At 43.7% G+C, this 25,846-nt stretch overlaps 1 protein-coding gene across 9 annotated transcripts in view; it reads left to right on the forward strand.

Annotated features, from left to right (window-relative positions):
- Positions 1 to 25,846, forward strand: part of HDAC9 (histone deacetylase 9) — a 472,213-nt gene that overhangs the window by 21,723 nt on the left and 424,644 nt on the right. For 6 of the 9 annotated variants that reach the window (XM_053359136.1, XM_053359133.1, XM_053359143.1 and 3 more), the window contains exon 2: positions 10,159 to 10,299. The gene's annotated coding sequence lies outside the window, so the exon portion shown is untranslated. Of the gene's footprint in view, positions 1 to 6,852; positions 7,834 to 10,158; positions 10,300 to 21,418; positions 21,738 to 25,846 lie in introns of those variants that run through there. The other 3 variants (XM_053359139.1, XM_053359137.1, XM_053359135.1) reach the window with 3 other exon arrangements.

A 25,846-nucleotide genomic window follows, 5' to 3' on the forward strand; every position in this document is an offset into this window, starting at 1 on the left:
TGCCCTCAATCTTTCCCAACATCAGGGTCTTTTCCAGAGAGTCTTCTCTTCTCATGAAGTGGCCAAAGCATCATGGACATTAGCATCCAACAAAATCAGGAAGGCCCAAGTGAACCACCCCAGTCTTAAAGGAACAGATCCACAGTTTTAGGACACTCCTAGAACTAAGGGAGGTACAAGGGGCTTCTGTCATAGAATGCCAGCTGCAGTCGCTCTAGACAGAGACAGTCTAGCAATTCTTTTCCATAATCTTGCAACCTTCAGATTAGAGTGCTCTGATGCTTTGAAGACAGTTCAGAGACTGCAAGAATAGCAAGATCATGATGAGATGCTTCTCCTTCAGGTGTTTTTGCCATCTGAGGAGAGATGAGTAGTGCCCACTCTGGTTTTATTATTTTTATTTATTAAAACATTTATATACCATCCTTTATCCAGTTTGGGTCTCAAGGCAGTGTGCAACATAAATTAATGCATTTTTAGAATTAGGCAATCAACAGTTTTTAAAAGGCACAACAACAACACAGGCCTTTTATCTATGTTGCTTCTATCTGCCTTTAAAAAATCAGTCTTCTATTCCGACCATATATTTTGATGGGGTGTTGTCGTTCTTGGGTTGTTTGTTTGGAATAAGCCCTGAAAATATTTGCCTATTTGTATTAAATGCACATAAATCACTCTTGCCTGTTTTATTGTATTTTAAACATGTTGTAATCCAACTTGGGAATTCCAGTTAGTAGGAGTGCAAATAATCCAAATGCATAAAATAATGCAAACCCCTTCACTCTTTCTCTTCTTTTTGGGCATACTTAGAGGAGAGCAAATGTGCTCTGGTTACCTGTGTCACCACCAGTCTATAAAGCAGTGACCTTATTCTGACTGGTTATGCTTGCCTACAGTGACACCAACAGACTCACTACATAGAATCATAGATTATAGAGTTGTAAGGTACCTTGAGGATCTAGTTCAACCCCCTGCAATGCAGGAATATTCACCTGTCTCATACGGGGATCACACCTGCAACCTTGGAACTATCAGCAAGGTTGGACTAGCATGAGGAGAGAGAGAACATTGTGCATTTGTGTGTGCAGAATTGTACCAAAGCAACAACCTGTAGAATACTGACCGTGGACAGCTGGGTACAGTATTTTTAAAAAGGGTAGAAGCAAGGGCTGCTCTAAAAAGTCAGCACAGCCAAGATCAGGGATGAAGAACCTCTGGCCTTTTCAGATGTTGATGGATATCTTCCATCATCCCTGACCATAGGCTGTGCTGGCTGGGCCTTGCATATTATCAGTTCTCAACCAAGTCCATCAAAAACAGTGGGACATCTTTGACCTCATACTTTCTTGTCTTTCTTGATAGTGCAAAAAAATAACAGTAGGGCATTACTAATGGGTGGTAATGAATGTTGCCAATAACAGATCACGGTAATGAGGGATTATGAAACAAGTTTGCAGGAAGATGTGGTGCAAGCCCCTTCTGCATTCTCCTACAACTTGAGGAACTCTGCAGGTTATCGTCTTGTGCACTAGTTCATTATGTTGTACCATTTGTTTTTAACCTTGGCTTGTCCCTAAGACATCTGCTCTGCTGTGATTAATAATGCTGATAGAAATAAATTGTTGAAGGGCAGTGCTGCATTGCATGACTAATTACCCTCCTAAATTATGTGTTCATAAATGGGCTTTTTTAATATTAAAAAACACACACATACACAGAGAGATAAATGAAACCTTGCTAAACTGCCCAAATTCAGAGCAGCAGCAGCAGCAGCACGCTTGCCGAGGTGACTTTACAATGGGAGTCCTTCACTTTTGCCCACATACACTTTTTTTAACCATACACTGCCTTAACTGCCCTTCATTCAGCCTGGGTATTATTCCCTATCTTCCAAAGTGAAAAAGAGTACCTTCATAATCAGAATGAGAAAGAATAGGTGGAACGCAATTTTGTATTGTTTCACGTTCCTGCCAGGAGGTGTTTTGTTGAGCAAAGCTAGGCTACCAATTTTAATGGACAGAAATTGGGGGACCCAGAGGAGTGTGTGTAAATAAATAATTGATAAATTCTTCCATAAAGCATAAGACCTCTGAGTTCCAGGGTTAGAGGAATACGTTCCTATGCTCCTAGCCTTGAATCTCAGCACGTCAGCGCTACCTTTGTCCTGTAGCAGAAGCCTTCAATGTTTCCAGACCCAGGACACACTTTTAGACATGCATTTGGTGCCCCCACAGGAGGCAATGATGGTCACCAACCTACAGCAGATGACTTTAGAAGAGGATTAGGCAAATTCATGGAGGATAGGACTACTGATGGCTACTGGCCATGAGAGCTACGCTCTGCCTCCACAGCTGGAAGCAACAATGCTTCTGAAAACTAATCGCTGGAAACCACAGGAGGGGAAAGTGCTCTTGCGTTTGAATCCTGCTTGCCTGGTTGGCCACTGTGATAACAGGCTGCTGGTTTGATGGGCCACTGGCCTGAGCCAGGCTCTTCTTTTGTTGAAGTCGTGCCACAGAAGTTACCAACGAGTGGCGCTGTGGTCTAAACTATTGAGCCTCTTGGGCTTGCTGATCAGAAGGTTGGCGGTTCGAATCCTTGCGACGGGGTGAGCTTCCGTTGCTCTGTCCTAGCACCTGCCAACCTAGCAGTTCGAAAGCACACCAATGCGAGTAGATAAATAGGTACCACTGTGGTGGGAAGGTAAACGAATGTTCCGTGCGCTCTGGTTTCTGTCACAGTGCTCCGTTGCACCAGAAGCAGTTTAGTCATGCTGGCCACATGACCTGGAAAGCTGTATGTGGACAAACGCCGGCTCCCTCGGCCTGAAAGCGAGATGATTCTGCAACCCCATAGTCACCTTTGACAGACTTAATCGTCCAGGGGTACTTTACCTTTTACCTTACCAACAAAACACTCCCAGTAAAATTTATCATCTGACTAGTGGGCCACTAAGAATTGTTTTGTAGGCCTCATCTAGCTCATGGGGCATGGTTTAGTCCTCTCCTTTTTAGAGGTATAAACTTTGCAAAATGTGAAAACCTGGAATTTAAAACTTAGAATGAACAGTGTAATCACCAGATATATTGGTAGTTCTTTCTTCCTTTTAAAGAGTTTTAGATATAGCATCACAAGTCGACAACAGATTGGGTAGTACACTTACTCAAAGACAGAGGGCAACTTGGCCATTGTAAAATGTCTTTCATTTTCCGAGAAATAGTTCAAAGATTCAGTGCCACTTCAAAGTACCACTCTGGCAATGAACTGCCAAATTGGAAACAACTTATTGCATGGAATCTTGAGGTTACCAAGGCATAAAGAGAAATACTCGAGGATCTGTGTCAGACAGAAGATAAACATTTCTGAAACACAACTCAACTATAGAGGGCTAAGAAAAGGAAAGGAATTTAGAAGGTGATTCAGAATACCAAAGGAAAACCAGTGTATGTTGGCAATGCTGCTGTCATGACCGACTTTAGAAAAGGCTGCAACCCAGTTGTGGATCCTGGACTGTCCGCTGAAGTCCAGTGCCCCATCGCACTAAGTGGAAACACATCACACACAAAAAAGAGGAAAGAGGAGGTTTGCATAAAATTGGCATCTGCTAATTCATAGGCTATAGATGAAAATTGTGAAATCATTGTTCTAATTTACAAAGAAATGCAACATATCTCACCATAGTGGGGGGAACTTAGACCAGGTGACCCATATGCTTGCTGAGTCTGCTGCACAGAGGCTAACTATCAGTGAATCAACTTCAAGATCACTGATCTCCTTTGTCTTTAAAATGTACTTGGATGAGTAGCCTTTTCATCAGAGGACTGCCCTCCGTAAAGTAGGCCACCTGGCTGCTGAGGCTTGGGGTTAGATGAGTGTTAAGCCCAAGATCTGAGTGTATGGGATATATATTTTGAGTGGTGTTGGGAATGGAGTCAGAGACCCCTCATAAACTGAAGGCTGAATATGAACAAAGAAGAAATAACACTCCAAACTAAGCAGTAAAGCTCAGTGGGTGTCAGTCTATTTGGGTAGTTTTGGGGCCCTGCCCCACCAACTCCAGTCTGCCAGCAGCCTGCCCCACCTGCCTGCCTTCTGACTTACGACAGCCTGTCAGCTTCCTCCTCCTTAGCCTCAGGCGATGTAGTCGGTGGCAGCTTGAAATGCAGAGGCCGTTTCCCCTGCTGTTCTGTTTTTGTACACAACATTGTTTTTGTATCAGCAATTCCTGTTACTATTTTGATTGTTGATTTTATATATATATATATATATATATATATATATATATAGTTACGTTTCTTCAAGATATCTTATGGGAAGCAGTTCATAAAGGGAAATAAATAAATAGAATCCCATTTGGCTCCACCCAACTTTTGCCTCAGAATCCGCCCACCCCCTGGAATATGGCTGCTGGAATCCAGTTGCCCATAAAAGAATGCAAGCCTTTGGGTGGAAAAATGTTTCCCTCAGCCCGATTCTACTCTGTCAACTGTTTTTATTTTCTTGGGAACAGACTGCCCTGCGGTCAGCATTTCAAAAACAGGACAGGCTATTTGTGCAACAATCTGTTTTCTAAAGATCACAGTAAGCATCACCGCCATGTGGCCTGGCAGATTGTGCGCTCCATGGGGCATGTTGGGTTCTTCACATGCATGCATGTGCATTTCCTTGTTTGTGCATTAGAGATGAAACGCAATTGCCTCGCTCAGGCTGTGTACACCCTGTAGCTTCAAAGCACATTCGAAACATATTCTTTTCCTCAAAGAATTCTGGGCACTGAACGTTACCCTTCACAAAGTTACAGTTCCTAGCAACCCTTAAGAAATCACAGCCCCAGAATTCTTTGAGGGTGGGGGAATGTGCTTTAAACTTATAGTGTGTACACAGCCTCAAAGACTTAATTTCTAGAGATGCTGGAGAAGGAACTGAACTTTGAGGAATGGCCATTCTAGCCATGATGGCTAAGAGCATTGGGATAAGCATCCTCAAAATGGAAAATTGGAGTTGTTGACGGGAGACGGCCCCTGCAAAGGAGGGAGGGCCAATTGGTGGAAATGTTCAGTTTGACATCCTTGCTGATTCCAAGAAGCAGAATATGTGAACTGCAGACCTGCATTGTTTAAAAGGAGGTGAGTATCCAAGTGGACAATCCACCCTGCTTTGTCTTCTAGCCCCAAATATTCTTGCTTAAGCAAATTGAAAGAGAACAGGAGCTCGTAACCGCAAGCACTGGCGGAGGAAGAGGAGTGCAGGGGGAGTGCACCGCCCCCGGCAGCGTGATCCTGGTGGGGTGCCATCACAGCTGCCCCCCTGCCCGCACTGGGCACCACGCCCCCAGGATGCGTGGCATGCCAGGCCCCGGGACCCGCGCCACCCCTGCCCCCACCTGCTCTCCGTTCCCTGGTGCCGGAGCATGAAGCTCCACCACTGACCCCAAGCCAAGCTTTCAAAAAACAACTTGGATTTCTCTTCCCAGCGAACAGCTGTACATAATCAATAAACAACCTTCAACCTTTTCAGTCTTTGGGCCCACGTTCAATCCCAACCTGCCGCATGGTACCCATTTCTAACTGTGTAAAAAATCTTCCCCTGTCTGCATCTCCCGTTTGCTGCCCTCTCTCTTTAGCCATATGCAGTTGTTTTTAATTCTTATGCATGTGAGGGGCGTGGCAGCACTTATGCCCCTCTATCCCCCCAGTCTTCCCACATTGAACAGGAAGGTCTGATTGCTGCCTTTCTCCAGATTTCAGCCATAAACTGATTGGCCAGGACAATGCTGGCATCTGCTGTTCCTATTGCAGTTGCTGCTGGTTTTCTGCTACCTGGAGAGTCCACCTCTCTTAGCCCTTCTGGTCCTTGTGGCTGTGCTGATGGGAGTGTGACGGGCCGGCCCCACCTTGGTAGGTTGGTTTGCCTCTTTGGGATGAGGGGTTGGGTGGGGTTGGACAGTGCATTGTAGATGGAAAGAAGATGAGGAAGAAAAAGGGAATCCCTATAGGCATTTGTTATTAGTAGTGCTGTATTTCATTGTGGGCTGGGGAAATTTTAGCTGAGCACTGTAGCTGTTGACAATTGCTGCTTTGCTACTTTTTGTGCTCTCGTAGTAGGAGACTCCTGAAAACCCATCTAGCTTTTATTGATCTGCTGCTTTTCATCTCCGGGTAACTTGTTTCTTGGAGTCTGTAATGCTGACACAGATAGATGATTCTACTATAATTAGAACTACTGAATGAGATACTCCTTTCCCACCCACACCCCCACTTTGGCACTAAATCCAAGAGAGAGAGAGGAAACTCCTGCTAGCCCCTCCACCTCATTTAAACCAGATGGGGTGATTGTAAGAAATCCAGCCTTTCTTTAAATCGCTGAGATTTGATTACGCCGAGGACGAGAACCGAAATTCAGATCTTTCAACATACATTGGGAAGCTCTGCTGTTAGGCTTTTATCTGCGGCAGATCGGAGCTTCGGGGCCAAGTAGCTTAAGAAAAATGGCAGGTTGGAAGGAAAAAAGGGAGAATGACAATGACATCCCTCCGTATCCTAATCCCAAACTGAGGAATTGCTTTCCTGGAATTCAAACATTCCATTAAAATTTAATATTAAGATAGACACCTGGTTGGGGGGGCGCTTTTTGTATCAGTGGGGTATCCATTGGAGCACTCAGTATTTTTTCTAGAAAAAACACATTTTAAAATTATTATTTATTTGCTTTTGGTTTTTTCAATGGCCACATTTTATGGGGGAGGTGTTAGGGGGTCACAAGACATCATAGTATCACAGTGGGGGACCTAAGGGAACAGTCAGTCTGTATATTTGAATGACACTGTTGTGCTCAAATTCATTAGTAACTCAGAAACTGTGGAACTATGCCTCAGTTGTCAATGGGAGTGGTTATTTAATATTTTATTTATAAGCCCAGCTTTCGTCCCAGAAACTCAGGGAAGTGTGCATAGTTCCCCGCTCCTCATTTGATCCTCACAACATCCCTGAGTAAGGGTTTGAACCTAGGATTCCCGAATCCTAGCCTGATATTCTGATCACTGCACCATGCAGAAAACACACTACTGAAAATAATTGCCTTTATTTAAGTGTTTATTTACTCTGTTCATCTTGCTATGCCTCGTGCATATTCAGGATTGAAGCGGGGAAAACTATTTTCTGGGTTATTTCCTAGATTCTCACATATTCTCCTACGATAGCATAGCAAAAATACTAGACACTATCCAGAGGTCATTTCTTACCACCCTGATAATGAGAAGTGTCTACAGTAATCAAAACATTCATAAACATCCTGGTCTTATTGCAACTGAATTAATATTGGCTTCCCTTATGTGTTCCTGGCTTACACTGAAAGGTCCCTATGTCTCCGACTGGCAAAATGTTACTAAGGAGGTGAAAAAATGAGTTTCAAATGCTAATGAGCAAATAAAAGTTCTGTCAACTCTTTCAGGAAGGAAACAAAATTAAAGCTTTCCCTAAACACGATCGCAGTTGACAAAATGCTGGATGTTTAGGTGCCAATTATAGCTCTTTCAGAAACTCTCAACTCTTGTCATAACACATGCCATAAACAAGGACAGATTTAGAGGTTCTTCATGACAGTTATGTGTAGGATGTTGACAGTTGACTGTTAAATTTCAAGTGCAGGGGAAAATTTCCCTCCCTATAGATCTTCGCTTGTTTATTATGCAGGGTGTTTTCTTTGCGAGTTCAATCATACATTCGCTGCCTCACGTTCTCAGCGCTTGACATTTCCATTTAACTCCCCCCCCCACCCCATGACAATCACTGAAGTGGAGATGGAGGTAAATGCAACCTCCAGTATACTCAAGAGGTATGAGAATTTCAAAACTTCAGGGTGTTTTCTTCACTTTTCCTTTCGAATATTTAGATTTGTTATTCCCCCTCCCTTTTTTATATAAAAATATACCCAATTATATATGGGTGGTTACATCAGAAGAAAGCAAATATATGTATTTGACATCATAATGAAGGGAAGAAGCTTTGTGAGGAATCTGAAGCTGGGATAATAGACTAGTTCTTTGGGGGTGTTTTAAGACCTCCAACTATACTTATCATCATCATTTTAATAATTATTATTAACAACTAATGAACCATTAGTAACTTCAACAGATAATGCCTTTAGAGATGAACAGGGAGTGCCCCCCCCCGCACAAAATGTTCACAGTGTGTGTGTGTGTGTGTGTGTGTGTGTGTGTGTAAGGTTTATTACGGAGGCATAAGGACCAACAAATTACTCCTTCTTGGTTCATCCCTGAAAGTCTTGCTTCAATCCCTGGATCTTCCTGTATACCACATCGCCTTTTCTGTGGAGATTTGTCTGGCACTCTCCTGAAAAAATAGAAAGCATTTTTATTTTTTAAAAGGCATTTAATGTCCAGCTCTCCTACTGTTTTTAATTATTTTACTATCTGCTTTTTTAAGGTTGGCTGGTTTTTTTTTTAAGGTTTTTTTACAGTATTGTATATTTATTTCCTGAATGCAGGAATGGTAATGCAACACTTCTCCAAATGTTGTTGGACTACAATTGCCTACCAACCAGCCTGGGGCTGATGGGAGTTGAAGTTCAATACAGTTGAGAGCAGGGATGAGGAACATGTCACCCTCCAGATGTTGTTGGACTCCAATTCCTATTAGCCCTAACCAGCATGGCCAGTGGTCAGAGATGATGGGAGTTGTAGTCTTAATGACATCTAGAAATCCTCAGGTTCACCATCCCTGATTGAGAGGTCCTCAGGTTCCACATCCCTACCTAATCATATAATTGCTTTTAAATCCTTTTTTGTAAGATGCTAAGGGTACTTATCGATAGAAGAGCAGTGTTCATAGGTGTGGGTATGCAACAACAATAATTAGAAATACCTCCATTAATGCCTTCAGATCTGTCTTCATAATAGATAGTACGATCCAAATACACATACACTTGGTGCTCCTGAGAACAGACGTGTGTGAGTGAGTGTGTGTGTGTGTGTGTGTGTGTGTGTGTGTAAATCAACAAGAGAAGTGGGGGACACACACCAAATAAAGGTGAATAATTTCTCATAGGCTTTCTAAACAGCAGGGAACAGGTGGACAAAGCAATCTTCAAGGAGGTATCAAGGACATCTAAAGCTCATAAACACAGGACCCTGGGATATAACTACACAGATGTTTGTTGAGCTAAGAACATAGCTAAATATAGAATATACATAAAGTTACTGACCTGTATAGAGGACATTTAGCACACAAAAACTAGGGAAGTGACTGGTATGTGTTTTAGTAATCTTTACTCAAAATGTTTTGAGACTGGGCAGGATAAGAGATGATATACATTAGGGATGTGTTTTGGCCCCAAGGGGGTGAATTAGGGTGATTTGGGGTATTTTTTCATGTTACTTAGTTAGATTGCACTGTTAACAAGGCATGTCAAGGAGAGTCACAGAGTGCCCAAACTTCTTAATAGCTCTGTTGACTCAGTTTTTCGCATAAGTGAAGCACAAGATCACTGCCTTGCTGCTTTTTATTTTCTGAGAAATGAAACCAAGCTGAGTGTGGAAAGTCTGCCCTTATGGGAGAACCACCGAGCCTGTGTTTCTAAAATGTGAGTCTTCCCAATCAGGCTCAAAATACTTGGCATTTGGGAAAGTAAAACACACGAATTGGAACTACATGGCACAGTGCACACATTTTTTGTTACTTTCTAATTGAGTGGCCCAGAACACATTATATAACAAGCAAAAGGGATGCACTTCCCCTGAGCATAAAAGATCATGAAATATTCAGTAATATTTATGAAGTTCTGGTTCAATTCTGTCAAGTCCCTGAATTTTGAATGGAGCAGTTAGCATTTTTGGTTATGTTTTAACCAGTTCACAATGGCACAGAGCAGCTTCCTTTCTTATATTAACAACCCTGTACTTAGGGCTATTAACTCACCAAGAAACTTGCCTGGCTCTTTCAGCAATGGAATCCTTGCGGGATCCAGGAATTAGAAGGGACTCAGGCATACAGCCTAACCCTCCATCCCCAACAAACAATGCTATGCATTCAAACTCTTTGCTCTAACCATGCCAGCCACCCCTCTCTCCCCCCCCCCAAATCCTCTGCAAGCAGCCTGCATGGAGAAATGGCCATATGCTTTACTTTACTTTCTTTGTAGGGCTGTCAGGTGTCTGGTCCAAGTCCAGTTGAAAGATAAAGAATCCTAATCAAGCAGGAGCCTAGAATTTGTCCACCAACAGTTAAGCGGCTGGAGAACAGACTGACCAGGGGCACACTGGTCACTGTCTTCTGCACTATGGTGAGATGCACTGTATTTCTGTTTTGATCATGGGTAGGCAAACTAAGGCCCAGGGGCCGGATCTGGCCCAATCGCCTTCTAAATCTGGCCCGTGGACGGTCTGGGAATCAGCGTGTTTTTACATAAGTAGAATGTGTGCTTTTATTTAAAATGCATCTCTGGGTTATTTGTGGGGCCTGCCTGGTGCTTTTACATGAGTAGAATGTGTGCTTTTATTTAAAATGCATCTCTGGGTTATTTGTGGGGCAAAAGAATTCATTCAATTTTCCCCCCTTCAAAATATAGTCTGGCCCCCTCAAGGTCTGAGGGACAGTGGACCGGCCCCCTGCTGAAAAAATTTGCTGACCCCTGATTTAGATGATAGTAATTGTTTCTAAGTGTTATTTATCTAGACAGTGTCATTTCTCTAGAGAGATAAATGAGAGTATGCAAATTGGTAACATTTTTTCCTTTTTGTGATGTGCAAAGGGCCACTTTTCATGCAGGTTCTCAGCAGTTACTTCTCCTATTGCCCCAAACTGATAGTGTGTGCAAACTTCCTAGGCCAAATTGGCTTGTAGCAGCAGTGGGACCATCTCATCTGCAAGCTGCCTTTGTGAAGGCAAGGTGGTGTCCCCCTTCCAGTGCACTGCAATTCTGGATCATCCCTCAAAATTGGCCACACTGGCTGTGGATGATGGGAACTAGAGTCCAATAACGTCTGGAAGGCACAAGATTGGATATCCCAATCTTGGAACTGAGTAGGTCACTCTATGAGCTTCATCTGTGAAATGACTGACAGGTAGAACCTCTGGGTGCTGCCTTGTTAGGAAATTTTTCAGCTTTTGGGGGAATGGGTACGATGGGTAAACATAGCTTCCCTCCCCCAGCTTTGCCCAGCCATTTCTGTTTCTGGTATACACACAGTCATCTCACATGCCGGGTAAATTGTGTGCCAGCATCTTAGGCTAACCTCTTCAGATAGACACCCTAGACATCTGCAGAGATGGTTGACGTGTCTGTAAGTGTATAGATCAGAGAAGAAATATAGTTGAAAGCTCATATGGCGACAAGGTTTGCGCTAAGGTGAAAAGGAGGAGGAATCTGCTCCACAAACTTATATAATGGGAAAATATGATCATAGCACTGGAAACAAAAAGCTGCTTTTAGCACAGGTTTCTGAATTGGCTGAAGAAGAGAGATATAGTTCTTGAAAATCTTGAGAATCCAATTGCATTTCACATCCCATTTAGTCCAGAATAGGCAATAGGCTCACAGCTAACAGCGAAAATAGTCACCTAGAAAGAGCTTTATGTTTTCATATATTTTTACTATTGCTTTTGCGTGGAATGGAAGGAGTTTAAAGTTTTCAAGGTTCAAAAATCACCAGTCTGTATTCCCTCCCGCTTCATCTAACACAGAAATAGCATTCTTTTTCTTTTTCTATGTTTGGTTGTTGATGAAGTCGCATTACAGCCAAGTGATGCAATACACAGCTGTATAAAATAACATCAAAATATGTTCTTAACCTGCAGGATGTAGCATAACATTTGTACCATGCTTTAGCACAAGCAATGAGATAATTTTACTGCCTATAATACCAGCAATCAAATGGTAGTTTTTGATCCAGTTTAACAGAACCTACATGTTATCTGCAGCATTCAATGCATCTCGTGAAAATCTCACAGAAACGGGAGGCGTTCAGCCCATCCAACATATGCAGCATCTGTGTATCAGTGTTAATTTTATTGTAGAAGAAGATGCTACCTATTGATTAAAGCTGAATGGGAGCTCTGTGACCGGGAACATTCAATGAATTGGAAAAATGGCCTCAGGTGGAAGATATAATTTATTATGGGTGAGCCATAAAGGCCACCTCGCTTGTTACTCCCAGGGAGGAATGAAATAAAAAAGACTTTAGTAACTGCTCACCCAGCACAATAGATACTGGCAGCACTGCAGCAATTTAGACTTCCTACTTTGCTGTTCATCAGGATAATTGCCGGGAGCTGTCAAGGCTGGAACTGAGGACCCATGGGCTCTATATGCATGGCCATGTGCTGAGCGAACAGGGCTACAAGCTGGAGCATCTTGCTAGGCAGTGGAGATTGCAACACTTGGGGCTTCATAGCTTAGGGAAATAGCTGACGGAGGAGGCAACAGAAGTATGTAAGGTTATGCGTGGCAATGATGTAATGAGTCCCATGGAGCTGTTATGGAGGAGGTGGGAACATCCCAAAGTAGTGGATTCAGAGATCAGGGCATTGGAGGTAGACGACCTAAGGGAGATGAGAGTTGTGGGATGAGAAATGTGGCACTGGTGCCTCAAGAAGGGTTGGTGCTGGTAGAGGGGGCCTGTGAACAGGAGGGTCAGGAGCTGGATTCAGGGAAGGTTCAAGCGGGTTGTCAGAGAGCTGCTTTGGCCCTGTGATCTCAGACACTTCTGCTGCTGCCACTGGACTGTCCTGTCTGTCATTCCTGCCAATAAGGTCCTCAGAAGACATCTCAGAGCAGATGTTAAGAGGAGAAATGATTGTGGGCAGGGATACAATACTGGGATATGAGGCAAGGCATGGAGAAATTTTAAGGTTAGGACAAGAAAATTGTTCTGGATATCAGAGGAGGCAAGGAGCCAGACAGGAGATTCAGGGCAGGCTGATGAGTATATAATAAGGTCAGTTGCTTATTTCGTGATCCTTCTGGAAAGGGAGCTGCAGTACCTCCTCGGGTCATCCACAAGTGGTGGCACTGCAGAGTAGCAGAGGTTTTCTGGGTTTTCTGTTCCTACAAGCTGTTTGATATCTGCTGCTCACTTAAATATCAGAAGACACCAACCCATTTAAGGTTTTGACTTTGTCAAGCATGCAGCTTGATCCTATGCATGCTTATGCAATGGAACTTATTTTCAAGTAAGAATGTGAACAGGATTGCTGCCACAGACTATGTCATTGAATACAGTGCAGCCATCTGAATTCAGTGCATGTTATATGTGTAAATAACTTTCTCTATCTCTCAGTTTACAGGCTAACAGGAGTTTTTCTTGGCTGATCAATTTTTGACAATTAGAAGTTAATGCCGCCAAGAGAACTCTGAAAGAGCAGCAGAAGCTTTGAAAGCAATTGTACAAGCTGAAAGAATGGCATTGCAAAAGCCTGAAATTCTGATGCAGCCTTTTAATTCTCATTTGATTTCACTGTCATGGGTGCTGAGCACCTCATACAATCCTGGCCACGTATTTTGCAAACCTACAGATATGCCAAGTCTTTTGCGGTGTGATGAGTAACCTGATTTTCCAGTATCGTTGTGCGAAAACAGAGCTGTATACTTACCGTATTTTTTGCACCATAACACTCACTTTTTTCCTCCTAGAAAGTAAGGGGAAATGTCTGTGCGTGTTATGGAGCGAATGCCTGCGGGTGGCGGGGGGGGGATCTGCTGCAGTCGTGAGCAGAGGATCCATGGTTCCCCTTCCTTCCCTCCTCCGTGGTTACAAAGCATGGATCCACATGGATCCTCAGGATTTTTGCATTGGGCTACTCCAAACTCACTGTCAGATCACATGTCTGTGGCCACAGCATGAACCACAAAAATCATATATCCACTATTTCGTTTAGAATATTTTTTTTTCTTGTTTTCCTCCTCTAAAAACTACGTGCGTGTTATGGTCTGGTGCGTGTTATAGAGCGAAAAATATGGTATATCAAGAGAACATATGCATGCTGTATTTTGCTGCCGTGCTTGTGTGTGTGTGTGTGTGTGTGTGTAAAACAGGAAATAATAAATACCTGTGAGGTTGTCAATACAAAACAAATATGACAGTTCCTTTCTTTGCTCATATTCAATTCAATTTCCGCAATGAAAGTTTATTTAGGGGAAATAGGTAAATGTTACTAGTCTTGCTTAAAATCAGTAAATTAGCTTGCTATGCATCCGTCCTCCTCCCCCAAGGGTGGCCATTTATCTTACCTAACAGCAGGGGCAGATTTTGGTAATATGGCACTCTGAGCAAGGACAAAATTTGGTCCCTCTCTTTCCCACCCTTGCCTTCCATTCTGCAAATGCTCTCAAGTGCACCACATCATAGTTGCGGCAATTCTGACCAGAGGCCTGACTTTGAGTAGGTAAGCATATAAATATAGGTATTATTATTATTTTATATTATTATTATTTTGTGTTCCTCTCAGCTTGACGCCCAGGGGTGGGGGCTGGGAACAGCCCGCACCACCTAAAATTTGGTGCTGCTCACAGTACTGCCAAGAGGACAAATCCTCTTTTTGAAGGTGTGCTCTAATTGGAGGGCTGGCTGGTCCAAGCCTGGTTTAAAGATAAGGAACCATCAAAAGGGAGAGCAGGAGCCTCAAAATTGACTGAGCAGGCACACAATTCACCTGATGTCTTCCCCTACTGTGGTGAGATGCATTGCATTTCTACTTCAATTACAGTAGTTATTTCTAAATGTACACCTGTGCACAAAAATTATGATATGTCAATTTTATGCAAATTGAAATTATCTTTTGTCCTTTTTTCTTTGTGCAACTTCTCTTTTTTGGCAATGCATAACTGGCCACCCTACCTACCTGCCTGCCCCCATCTCTTCATTCTCCATCCAGCAAAGAAAGAGGCATTATTATTGTTTAATATTAATATATACCAGGGTGGCAGACACTTGAGGAAGGCACAGAGCTAGACTGGTGAGCCAGGCCTTGGGAAAGAACTGGATATTGGGAGTAAATTTAATTCTTATATCTGAGAAAACAAAAATGGGCTTACATGGTCAGCTGCTACACAGCTCTCCAGTCTCACTAGATTCAATGGGTTTTACCCCTAAGCGTGCACAGGATTACACCTTACTGTCCATTGCTATTCATATATATTTTGACACATATATACATGTGTCCAATGGGACTTACTCCCTAGTGTGTTTTGGATTGCAACCTTAAACACAAACCTTGATACTGATAAAGAAACAGGATATTTTAATATCTTACTCAGTTTTTAAAAAAAATGTTACAAAAGTGACAGGAAGAAAAACAAATGATTGTATTTTGTTGCTTCGTCATTTCCTGTAGGACTACTCCAGTCCAGGTCAGAAAAAAACTTGGAAGTCTTCAGAGGGCAAGTTCAACCGACATGTCACATTCATGCTGCTTAACCTTTTACGAAGCTTTCCTATTTCAGTGTGTCCTTCATAAAAGGTCATAGGAGCTAATTGTTTACAATCTTTTCTCCTCGCTGTAATATTTACATTTCCATAATGAAATGCCAGCACTGTTGTTGATGCCTTTCAGAAGGATTATTTCTACCACAGACTGTTAGTTTATAAAACAAAACAATATTTATTCCATTATTTGCACCAAAAGCAGGAATTGGTGTTCTAAAATGAGTTGGGGTTGCATTCAAACACCACTACCTTGTCTTGGCTCACTGCTCATTTTACATCAGGTAGAGCACATGCATTGCATTCAGATGACCTCAAGTGCACTCCTCAGCATCTCCAATTAATGGACAACTAGCAGATGATCTGCTGGAGGTTCAGACAGCTGTTGCTATTCAGGATAGATGGATCAATAGTTTGGTTTAGTAAAAGGCAACTTCCTATCTCACAGGTACATAGGATGCTGCCTTATAGGGAATCACACCACTGGTCCATCTAGCAGATGGACAGGGTATTAATACCAACAACTAGTTTTGTCTTCATTGACTTGCAGCGGCTCTCCAGAGATTCAGATGAGACTTTCCCAGACCTGCCTTTAGATCATGGGTAGGCAAACTAAGGCCCGGGGGCCAGATCCAGCCCAGTCGCCTTCTAAATCTGGCCTGCGGACAGTCCGGGAATCAGTGTGTTTTTACATGAGTAGAATGTGTCCTTTTATTTAAATTGCATCTCTGGGTTATTTGTGGGGCATAGGAATTTGTTCTTTCCCCCCCAAAATATAGTCCGCCCCCCCACAAGGTCTGAGGAACAGTGGACTGGCCCCCTGCTCAACAAGTTTGCTGACCCCTGCTTTAGATCTAGGTGAATTAACTTTTGACCTTCTACATGCAAAGAAGATACTCTACCACTGAATTGCAACCTTATGAATGTATGGGCGTAATCCACATCTGCCCATGCAATGTCACCTGCCTATAAATTTTACAGATGCTTGCGCAAGAACAGATTTGGGTGCATTGGACCAAAGTTCCTGAAAAGGGCCACAGAAGCAAAAACAAGACAGTGCCCTTGGACATTAAGTCAGCTGTCAGAAAATGTCTAACACAGGCATCCCTGGCCTGTGTGTAAAATCCACCATTTGGAATGGCATGGGTAAACTACTGCAGGGTTGGCTGTGGAGGATCCTGCCTGCTTCAACCATGGCACAGATGGAACCCTTCCAGCTCTACCCCTGTATAATTTGAAGAAATTCTCCACTTTCCGGGGCGTGGGTGGTGCTGTGGGTTAAACCACAGAGCCTAGGGCTTGCTGATCAGAAGGTTGGCAGTCAAATCCCTGTGATGGGGTGAGCTCCTGTTGCTCAGTCCCTGTTCCTGCCCACCTAGCAGTTCAAAAGTATGTCAAAGTGCAAGTAGATAAATAGGTACCGCTCCGGCGGGAAGGTAAACAGTGTTTCTGTGCACTGCTTTGGTTTGCCAGAAGCGGCTTAGTCATGCTGGCCCCATGACCCAGAAAAACTGCGGACAAACGCCGGCTCTCTCGGCCAGTAAAGCGAGATGAGCACTGCAACCCCAGAGTCGTCCACGACTGGACCTAACGGTCAGGGGTCCCTTTACCTTTACCCCACTTTCCAAACACACACCTATATTTTAGCAGGAATTATTTATATAGATAAGAATGGTCCTTATGAAGAACTTGTTGCTCAGCAAAGCAAAGCGAAAAAACCTAACAGCTTGCCTGTGTTCTGTAGTCTGTGTCTTGAAAGCAACTGTGCTTTGTCAAATAAAGGTATTTGAATGTCATCTTTCATTCAAATTTCTGAAGACAGTATTTTCATACTATCATTTTTTCTTGGAGAAATTAAAGCATAAAAACAACTGTTTTCTAGGTTGAGAACACCCAGAAAAGAATTCTCTGGGCAACCCAAGAACAAAGAAATGTGATTGCTCTGAAAGAGCTTTAGAGAGAGATGGAGTGGACTATTGTCTGCTTGAAGATATTTAATATTCTACTTCTGACTGAAATGATGGGATATAAGAAAAGAATACATCAAAGTAATATAAAGCAAAAATGCATGTTGATCCTGTGGATGTTTAAGTAGAAGTAAATTCCACAGAGCTCAGTAGGTCTTACTCTTCAGTAGTGTATGTAGGATTTGCAGCTTTAGTTGAAGAGTAAAGTGAAGGTCACACACTTAAAGCTGATGTTTCATATTTTCTGGCATGTAATAGGAAAGGAACAGTGGGAGCTAGATCCAAGGGTGTAACTTACGGTTATGTATTTTGCTACAGACTTGAAGTTTTTCATTGTTGTAACATTGTCATGCAAGCAAAGGGAGTTTTATTTTAGTGTGATACATGTTACTGTGCATAAGTGCATTTCAGAGGATGGAATACAGTATTACAGTGAATGAATATATTGATGAAGCAGTCCTGCTGCCAAGATAAAGATGTCAGAGAGAAAGAAAAGAAAGAAGAGGGGGGTGGTTTGAGGGCAGATGGATACCTGGCCAACCATTCAGACAGGGCAGTAAAATCTGCTCCATGCACAGGTCCTACAGCAAAGGTGCAAAGGGCACAAGGGAAATTCTTCACTTGTCATACATTTGAATGGATTAACATATGCAAATGAGTTTTGGACTCTTCAGAAAACGCCTCCTGGTAGTACAGGTGGTAATCCAGAATGAACATTTGGAAGCAAGCTACATTATCTCTAGTTTTATAGCATACATATGCAAACTAACAAACTAACCACAATAACGATATTTAACAGACTTTAGGCTGCAATCTTGTACTCACTTATGTAGATACACACAATATTTTGCTATCTGATCACTGTAAAATTGGTGGAAATAGGGAGTCAACTTTCTCCAATTCTCTCTCCCTGCAGCTTCCCCACAGTTCCAGGGGATCCCAACTCTCGGGAATGGAGGGCGATGCAAGGGGGGAATTGGCAAAAGTCACCTCCTTCCTTCTATGGGTGGGATTGTCCCAACAATGGAACTTATGGAATGCTCCCACCAGCTGCAGTCACTAAAAACTGGTAACAACATTTTCTTGCCTTCTCTTTTTCAATACATGTTTTCTGAAAGTAAAGCAGAAATTTGAGTTTATGTGATTAATTGTGAATTTGCTGGTTATTCCTGGTTATTTGTATTATTATGTACAGTAATATTTTATACCTTTCAATACTTCAAACTCATTAAAATATATATCTATGAAAATATACCTATGTGGTGCAAAAAGTCTCAATTAAAATAAAATCAAAGCAAAATATATTAAAGAAACAGAAGTATAGAATGGCTCGTCTGACAAGGTTATAGAAACAGTAAGTCATTTTCAGTAGACAATTTAATTAAACACTGAATATGAAGGCTGTGATCTACTATATAACTTCAGGAGTGTAAGCAACAAAGAACCTTCCAGCACCTTAAAGGCTGGCATCCATCTGCTCTGGAGACAATGGAAGAGTGTGCTTTTGGGGGTGAAGTCAAACCATTGGAGAGTTACAGCGCCTGCTGTGGCTGTAGAGACTGATATGGGAGAGACATGTTTTGTTGCAGCTGGGGCAGATGAAGGTGTCCAGTTGTGCTGATGCAGGTGTACCATGATGTTTTTTATTTCTGCACTCCTCCCAGCGGTCATTCCTCCTCTGGTCACTGCTGTAAGACTTAACAAATTTAGTACAACCCACTTGGTCAGATGCATGAAGTGAGGCCCTGAATCGCAGGTGGATGGGGGTTTTATATGTTCCTGCATCTCAGGTTCACTCTCCATGTGTCTGATGAAGTAGACAGTTAGCAAAGCAGTGGAAGACAGGCGTGCCTGGCGTGCTCTGGTCCATGGGGTCACGAAGAGTCGGACACGACTAAACGGCTAAACAACAACAACATGTCATAATAAGATGCATTAACCTTTAAGGTGCCACAAAACTATTTGCTCTTTTTGATGCAATTTCCCTCTGGAAATTCATGAATGTGGCTATACTACAAATATACCTTGATTCTATACAAGTTTAGCTGATTTGGGCTCCATCAGGGTTATTTAATGTAAGTCACTTTGAGTTGCCTTTATAAGAAAAGCAACTAACATATATAATCATTTATTTATATAAATATGCACTATACATTTAAAGCAGTATCGTGCCACTTTAAACAGTCATGGCTTCCCCTAAAGAATCCTGGGAACTGTAGTTGCACAGCTACAACTTGCAGAGTGGTTTAACATCGCGTCCCGATTCCCAGGACATTCAGAGAACTGTAGGTTTGTGAAGGGAATTAGGGTCTCTGTGGCTAGCACCCTTAACAAACTAAATTCCCCAGGATTCTTTGGGGGAACCACAACTGTTTAAAGTGGCATGAGTCTGTTTTAAATGTACAGTGGTACCTCAGGTTAAGTACTTAATTCGTTCTGGAGGTCCGTACTTAACCTGAAACTGTTCTTAACCTGAAGCACCACTTTAGCTAATGGGGCCTCCTGCTGCTGCCGCGCCGCTGGAGCATGATTTCTGTTCTCATCCTGAAGCAAAGTTCTTAACCTGAAGCACTATTTCTGGGTTAGCGGAGTCTGTAATCTGAAGCGTATGTAACCTGAAGCGTATGTAACCCGAGGTACCACTGTATAGTGTGGATGAGACTCCAATTTCCTCAAAACCCAAGGGTTGCCGTATGGTGATAGTGTTGAGGGCCAAACAAGTCAGATTCGATGGGACCATTGTTCATGTGTCCTCCCTGTTCACGTTATAAAACAGATGTGCATGCATCATGAAACAACAAACACTGGAAGTTTGAAGAGAGGTGCCAAAGCATCTCCCCAGCCTGTGTCTTATTCATTTTATCCACATCCCACCTTTCCTCCAAGGAGAGCTCAGAAATGGACCCAGTTCTCTCCCCCAACCTCATTTCATCCTCAAAACAAATCATCCAAAGCACATTTTCTTGGGAACTGTAGTTTACCCCTCACGGAGCTACAATTCTGGGAGCAAACAAGAGCCAAAATGTGCTTCAAATGAGCAGAGATTCGAATGCGAGTCTTCCTGTTTACAGGAGAAGCATCTAACTCCTTTTTGGATCCACAAGAAGATATCTCTCCCCCCCCAATATTTTGTCAGTGATAGCAATTAATAATAGGCTTTTTATTTTTTTAATTTTAAGTAGACCGTGCTACGTAGCGAGAGGGTGAAATCAGCCCGCCCTGCGCCTTGCTAGGGATGCCCATCTGCCGCTGAGGAGGGGGCTCGGCGATGTTCTCTGCAGGTGCAGTTGCCCTGTGCGCGTGAATGGAACACCCCCCTCCGCGGTCCCGCCTCACGATTGAAGCGGCCCTCAGCTCCCCCCCCCCAAAAAAAAACACCGGTCAGCCCCGCCCCCCTGCTTTGGGGCTTTAACTTTGTCCTGTGCCACGAAACAACCCGGAGCCTGGCGAAACGGCTTCGTGCCCAGGCGGTTCCCAAACGCAGCCCCCTCGACAACACACAGCACAACTCTAACCTGGAAGGTTCCCACACACCGCCAACCTCCTTCCCTGTCTCCCAAGGGAGGGAGAGGCCGCCGCGCCTGAAGGGAAAGACCTCCTTGAAGCGAAGAAGCAGCACCCTCTCCCGCCCGAGCGCCCAAAGTTACCTCACGGCGCCTTCGAAAGGCGCTTCACCCCCCCCCCAAAAAAAAACCCCTTCACAATTGCCTTGTTTCTCTCTCTGAGGGAATGAGCTCGCCCTCTCCCTGACAAGAGGCCGCTTCGACGGCCTTCCTTCCCGCTGCCCCACTTCGCCCCCTTGCGCGGCTTCCTCCCCAGCCCGTCGCCAACTCTGGGCGTGTTGGCTGAGGCGGCCTCTCCGCTTCCCGCGCCCGCCCGGTTCCTCTCCCCCCCCCCTCGCCCGCCCCTTATCGACTGCTATTTTTAGTAAATCCTCCTCGAGCCACCACCGCCACCGGCGGCGGCGGCGGGAGCGGCGCTCAGCCCTTCGCTGCTGCTGCTCCTTCCCTCCCTCCCTTATCTCCGCCTCCTTTCCTCCTCTTCCTCTCCCGGCGAGAGGCTTGCTCCGCCGCCTGCCGGGGCCAGGCTCACATGAAGCCCCCTTGCCCACAGCAGCAGCAGCGGCACTAGCAGCGGCGGCAGGTAACTTTCTTTTGCCCCCCACTTTCCTCGCCCTCCCACCCGCCCCATAGTCCCTTCGCTTCGGCGCCTCCAGCAGAAGATGGCAGTGGGGGGCACGCCTGCCAGTCGCCGCCCGGCCGGAGCAAAGAGATAAAGAGGAGGAGGGAAGGAAGGAAGGGAGCAGCTGCTGAACAGCAGCATCTCGCACACAGGTGAGTGGCGTGGCAGATGCGAACATCCCTCCCATGCAACTGAATGGGCTCCTTTGGAGGAGCAAGGGGTGTGTGTGTGGACCAGAAGTTCAGATTTGGGTCTCTCTCGAGATGCCTTGGGAATTTTTATATATTTTTTTACCCCCTGAGGGATTTCGTTGGGAGGGAAGCTGCAGCTCTGCTACTTTGCCATTGCTTTTTTTTTTTTTTTTTGATGCTGGCACTTAGGGTTGGAAGGGGAATCCTACACACATACACGCACCAAACTCTCTTTCTGTGCCTGTGTGTATATCGCCTACTTTGGCGTTCCTCTCATCCAGCCATGATTTGAACGAGGCGGCTGGGTTTATTCTTGGGAAGCTGGCAAAAGAGAGAGAGAGAGAGAGGAATCCGCTGGTAGGAACGCGCTCCATGGGATACACTTGAACCAGGTAACGAGAGAGGTTTAACGAGATGAGCGCTAGGGAATGTTTCCTGGGTATCAAACAGGTGGGATGGACTCCCATCTTCGCGTGGAGCCATCGGGAGGGTTGCCTTCAGTGCCTCTTGGTATGGACTGGGATTGGTGTAAATGCTAGAAATGCGTTCGTTGCAGCCGATCGGTTTGTTTGATTCTCCCCCCCCTCCCTCTGGAAGAAGGAAGGCTGCCGTCCTGTGCACGTTTTCTTGCACCCTTCCTTGGAGGCAAGTCCCATTGAACAGCGTGGGTTTTACTTCCAAATCAGAGCGCATGGGATTGGTCTGCAGGTGCTGTGTGCTTGTGAGGCATATCCGGATTTTAGAGCTGGGGGAGTAAGTATTGTTGCAACTGATTCATGTGTTTGGGCTCTTTCAGGACATAGTTGTAGAGAGATGGGGCTGTTCTGGGATTTTGTGCCTAACAGTCATGTATTTCCACAAAGCAAACTTCCACGATGAATAACTCTGGATCCCGTAACTATGGAAATAGCTGCTGTGGGTTTTGTTTTTTGTTTTGAAAGGGGAGTAAAGTCTGTACAATGGTTAGAAATGACTCTTTGGGGGCGGGAACCCCCAACTATTTTAATATTCAAATTATTTTATAAAATACTTAAAATCCATATGTAGATATGAGTTTAGAAATGAATAAAGTAACATGATGTGTGCTTACTGCAATAAGCAACTAGGCTATATTTTTACTGGAGGAAAAATATATCTGCCTCTAAAATGCTGAAATGTATTCTGGTGGAGTGCAATCCTAAATATGTCTACTCAGAATAATTGAGCTGAATGGGATTTACTCTCAGGTAAGCCTTGAAAGTGTAGTGATCACCAGAATTTTAAAGTAGTGTTAAAATGTACACGTTATGGAGAAAATAGGGAAAATAAAATAATATTTATAAAATAATTATGCATATAGATCTAAAATGAAGGGAGAACTAAGGAGGTACATAATAGTTACATTTTGAAAAAGTCTATGTCATTCTCAAAGACACAATAATAATAAATTACTGTACATATTTTATATTTTAAATCAATTTTAGGTGTATGAAACTCATTTTTTTCTGAAATGATTGGGAGGAATTCCTACTGCGATATGGCATTGCTACAATTGTTTATTATGTTTACACTTGTAATAGCATTAAATCCCCAGAATATCATTTTGATGTGCATAGCGTTTGTCTTTTAATGGATCATTTATATGTCCATATAAATCAAGTATATATCAATGTTTTCCTCAACCCAGTGACTTTATTCAGCTGACAGAGGCCCTCCTTGATCATCCTGACATCTACTCTAGCAATTCTCTCATATGTTTAATTGGAAGTAATTTTTAGTGTGTTCAGTGCGGCTTGCATTAAGGTTGCATTCTTGACAGTGCAAACGTATCATTTACTTAGGGCAGAACTGGTTCCAGCTTTGAGGGTGGCCTGGGCAAAGGGCCATAAGCCAGTGTTAGAGCATTTGCTTTGCACGCACAAGTTCCAAGGTTTAATTTTTGGCATCTCCCAGTAGGGCTGGGGATGTCCCCTGCCTGAAATCCTGGGATGCCAGTCAGTGTGGACAGTGCTGAGCTATGTGGACCAATGGTCTGACTCCTTTGTTCCTAAGTGCTCTTTGGTGGGCTGCCTTCTCTCTTGCCGGGCTTACCAGGAGGCAAAGAAGGCAACAGTTCTTCATGCGTTGGTGGGTCATACCTACAGTTTCAATTTCTCACATTGCTCCCTGTTTTGGGGCATTGTGGAAAATTAAAATAGCAATTGGACCCAGGGCCGTCTTAAGCATATCCAGCGCCATGGTGCAAAGCTCCCTCCGCACCCCCCCATTTCTCAGAGTTTTTTTTAGGGAGGACAGCGCTGCTGGCAGGGCTGGAAGAGGCAGGCAGCAGCTAGAGGGTGGTTCCTCCAGCGGGGAAGAGGCGGAGGCTGGCCGCGGCACTTCCCGGCTCAGTTGGCCACTTCGTGCCGCAGTGGCCATGGCAGACGGAGGCTCTGGGCATGGCATTGCTTTGGCATGGCATGGCAGAGGTGGTCGAGGGCGGTGAGGTGATGCCAGGAGGTGCCACATCCAGCCTCTGCCTCTTCCCTGGCGCCCTCCAGAACTAGGCTCCCTGGTGTCCCACGCCACTAGCCTCTATGGGTAAGATGCCCCTGACTGGACCCCATTATCCAGAGCTGCTTAGAGTACCAGGCTGGGGGGGGGGAGTCTTGCACATGCCCTGGTTAACTGCTGGGGCCCATGCAACTGCCCAAGGTTGCTCTGACTCTGATGCCCCACTCAGCTCAGTGAGGCAGTAAGTAAGTATGTTCAGAATAACACATTAAGGTATCTTATCTCCTTAGTAAGTACCGTATTTTTCGCTCTATAACATGCACCCAACCATAACACGCACGTAGCTTTTAGAGGAGGAAAATCCGTAGGCATGCCACCCGTAGGCATTTCCTCCATAACACGCACAGACATTTCCCCTTACTTTCTAGGAGGAAAAAAGTGAGTGTTATGGTGCAAAAAATACGGTATGTTCAGAATAGCACATTAAGGTATCTTTTCCTGGAATTCGTGTGTGTGTGTGCGTGTGTGTGTGTGTGCGCGAGAGAGAGAGAGAGAGGTCCTCAGTGTGGAACAGTGTGCAGAAATTTATTTATTTTAATTACCTTTTAATCCCACCCTTCTCTTCCAAAGAGTTCATTTTCACAACTCTGTGAGGTAGGTTAGATTGAGAGAGAATAGCTGATTCAGGAGAGCTTTGTGGCTCACTGGGGAATTATTTATTTAAGCATTTATTTCGTACATGGTGGTGTACAACAATATATACAATAAAACTATAAATATATACAATGAAACTATAAATATATACAATAAATATTTACTATAAAATATAAAACACCAAAAAAAACAGGACAAAATGACCATTCTAATGAACCAATCCCCCCAACCCAGTTGCATTAGCTTGTTTGCATAGATTGGTCTTTAAGAGATGCCTGAAAATCGGATGGGAGGGTGCCTGCTGAATTTTTGTTCCATAGTATGGGACTGGTGACCCTATATGCCCAACCCCACCCCCATTGACTAACACTTCCATTACATCACATTGGATCATGGACATCTGGTGTCTATGTCTGTCCTCTGTCATGGTATCATGGTGTGGCCTTGGCCAAGTATGTTAGCCTTAGTTTCACTTCTTTAAAAAGCTAAAAGAAAAAGAAAAAATACATCCTGACCTCAGATGTAAGTATCTTGAAATCAGATACAATGAACAGTGACCACAATCACTTTCTTCACACAACTGTCCTAAGGGTAAATGCAACAAGGGTAATTCTTGTAATGCTAAACTAGCAGATAGATTATGTTGTTTTGAGTACACTTGTATGCATATTGATGTGCCTTTTAAAAATGATATTTCATAGATTCAAGTAATGGTTTATATGCATATGCTTTTCTGTTGTCTGTTTTATACTTTTCCACAAATAGGTTTCTGGTTTTAATGAACTTGTGATGAACGTTGAGTAATTCCTGGAGTTAGTGTTTAGGACTTTTCAGTACTTTTATTAGTTTTTAGGACTTTCCACCAATTTCCTGGCCTTTTTCTTTTCGTACGGGTAACTTTATATAAGTTAGCTTAACTTCTGAAATCTTGTGTAGTTTTATTT

The sequence above is a fragment of the Podarcis raffonei genome, chromosome 12, assembly GCF_027172205.1.
Source record: "Podarcis raffonei isolate rPodRaf1 chromosome 12, rPodRaf1.pri, whole genome shotgun sequence".
NCBI classification, from domain to species: domain Eukaryota; kingdom Metazoa; phylum Chordata; class Lepidosauria; order Squamata; family Lacertidae; genus Podarcis; species Podarcis raffonei.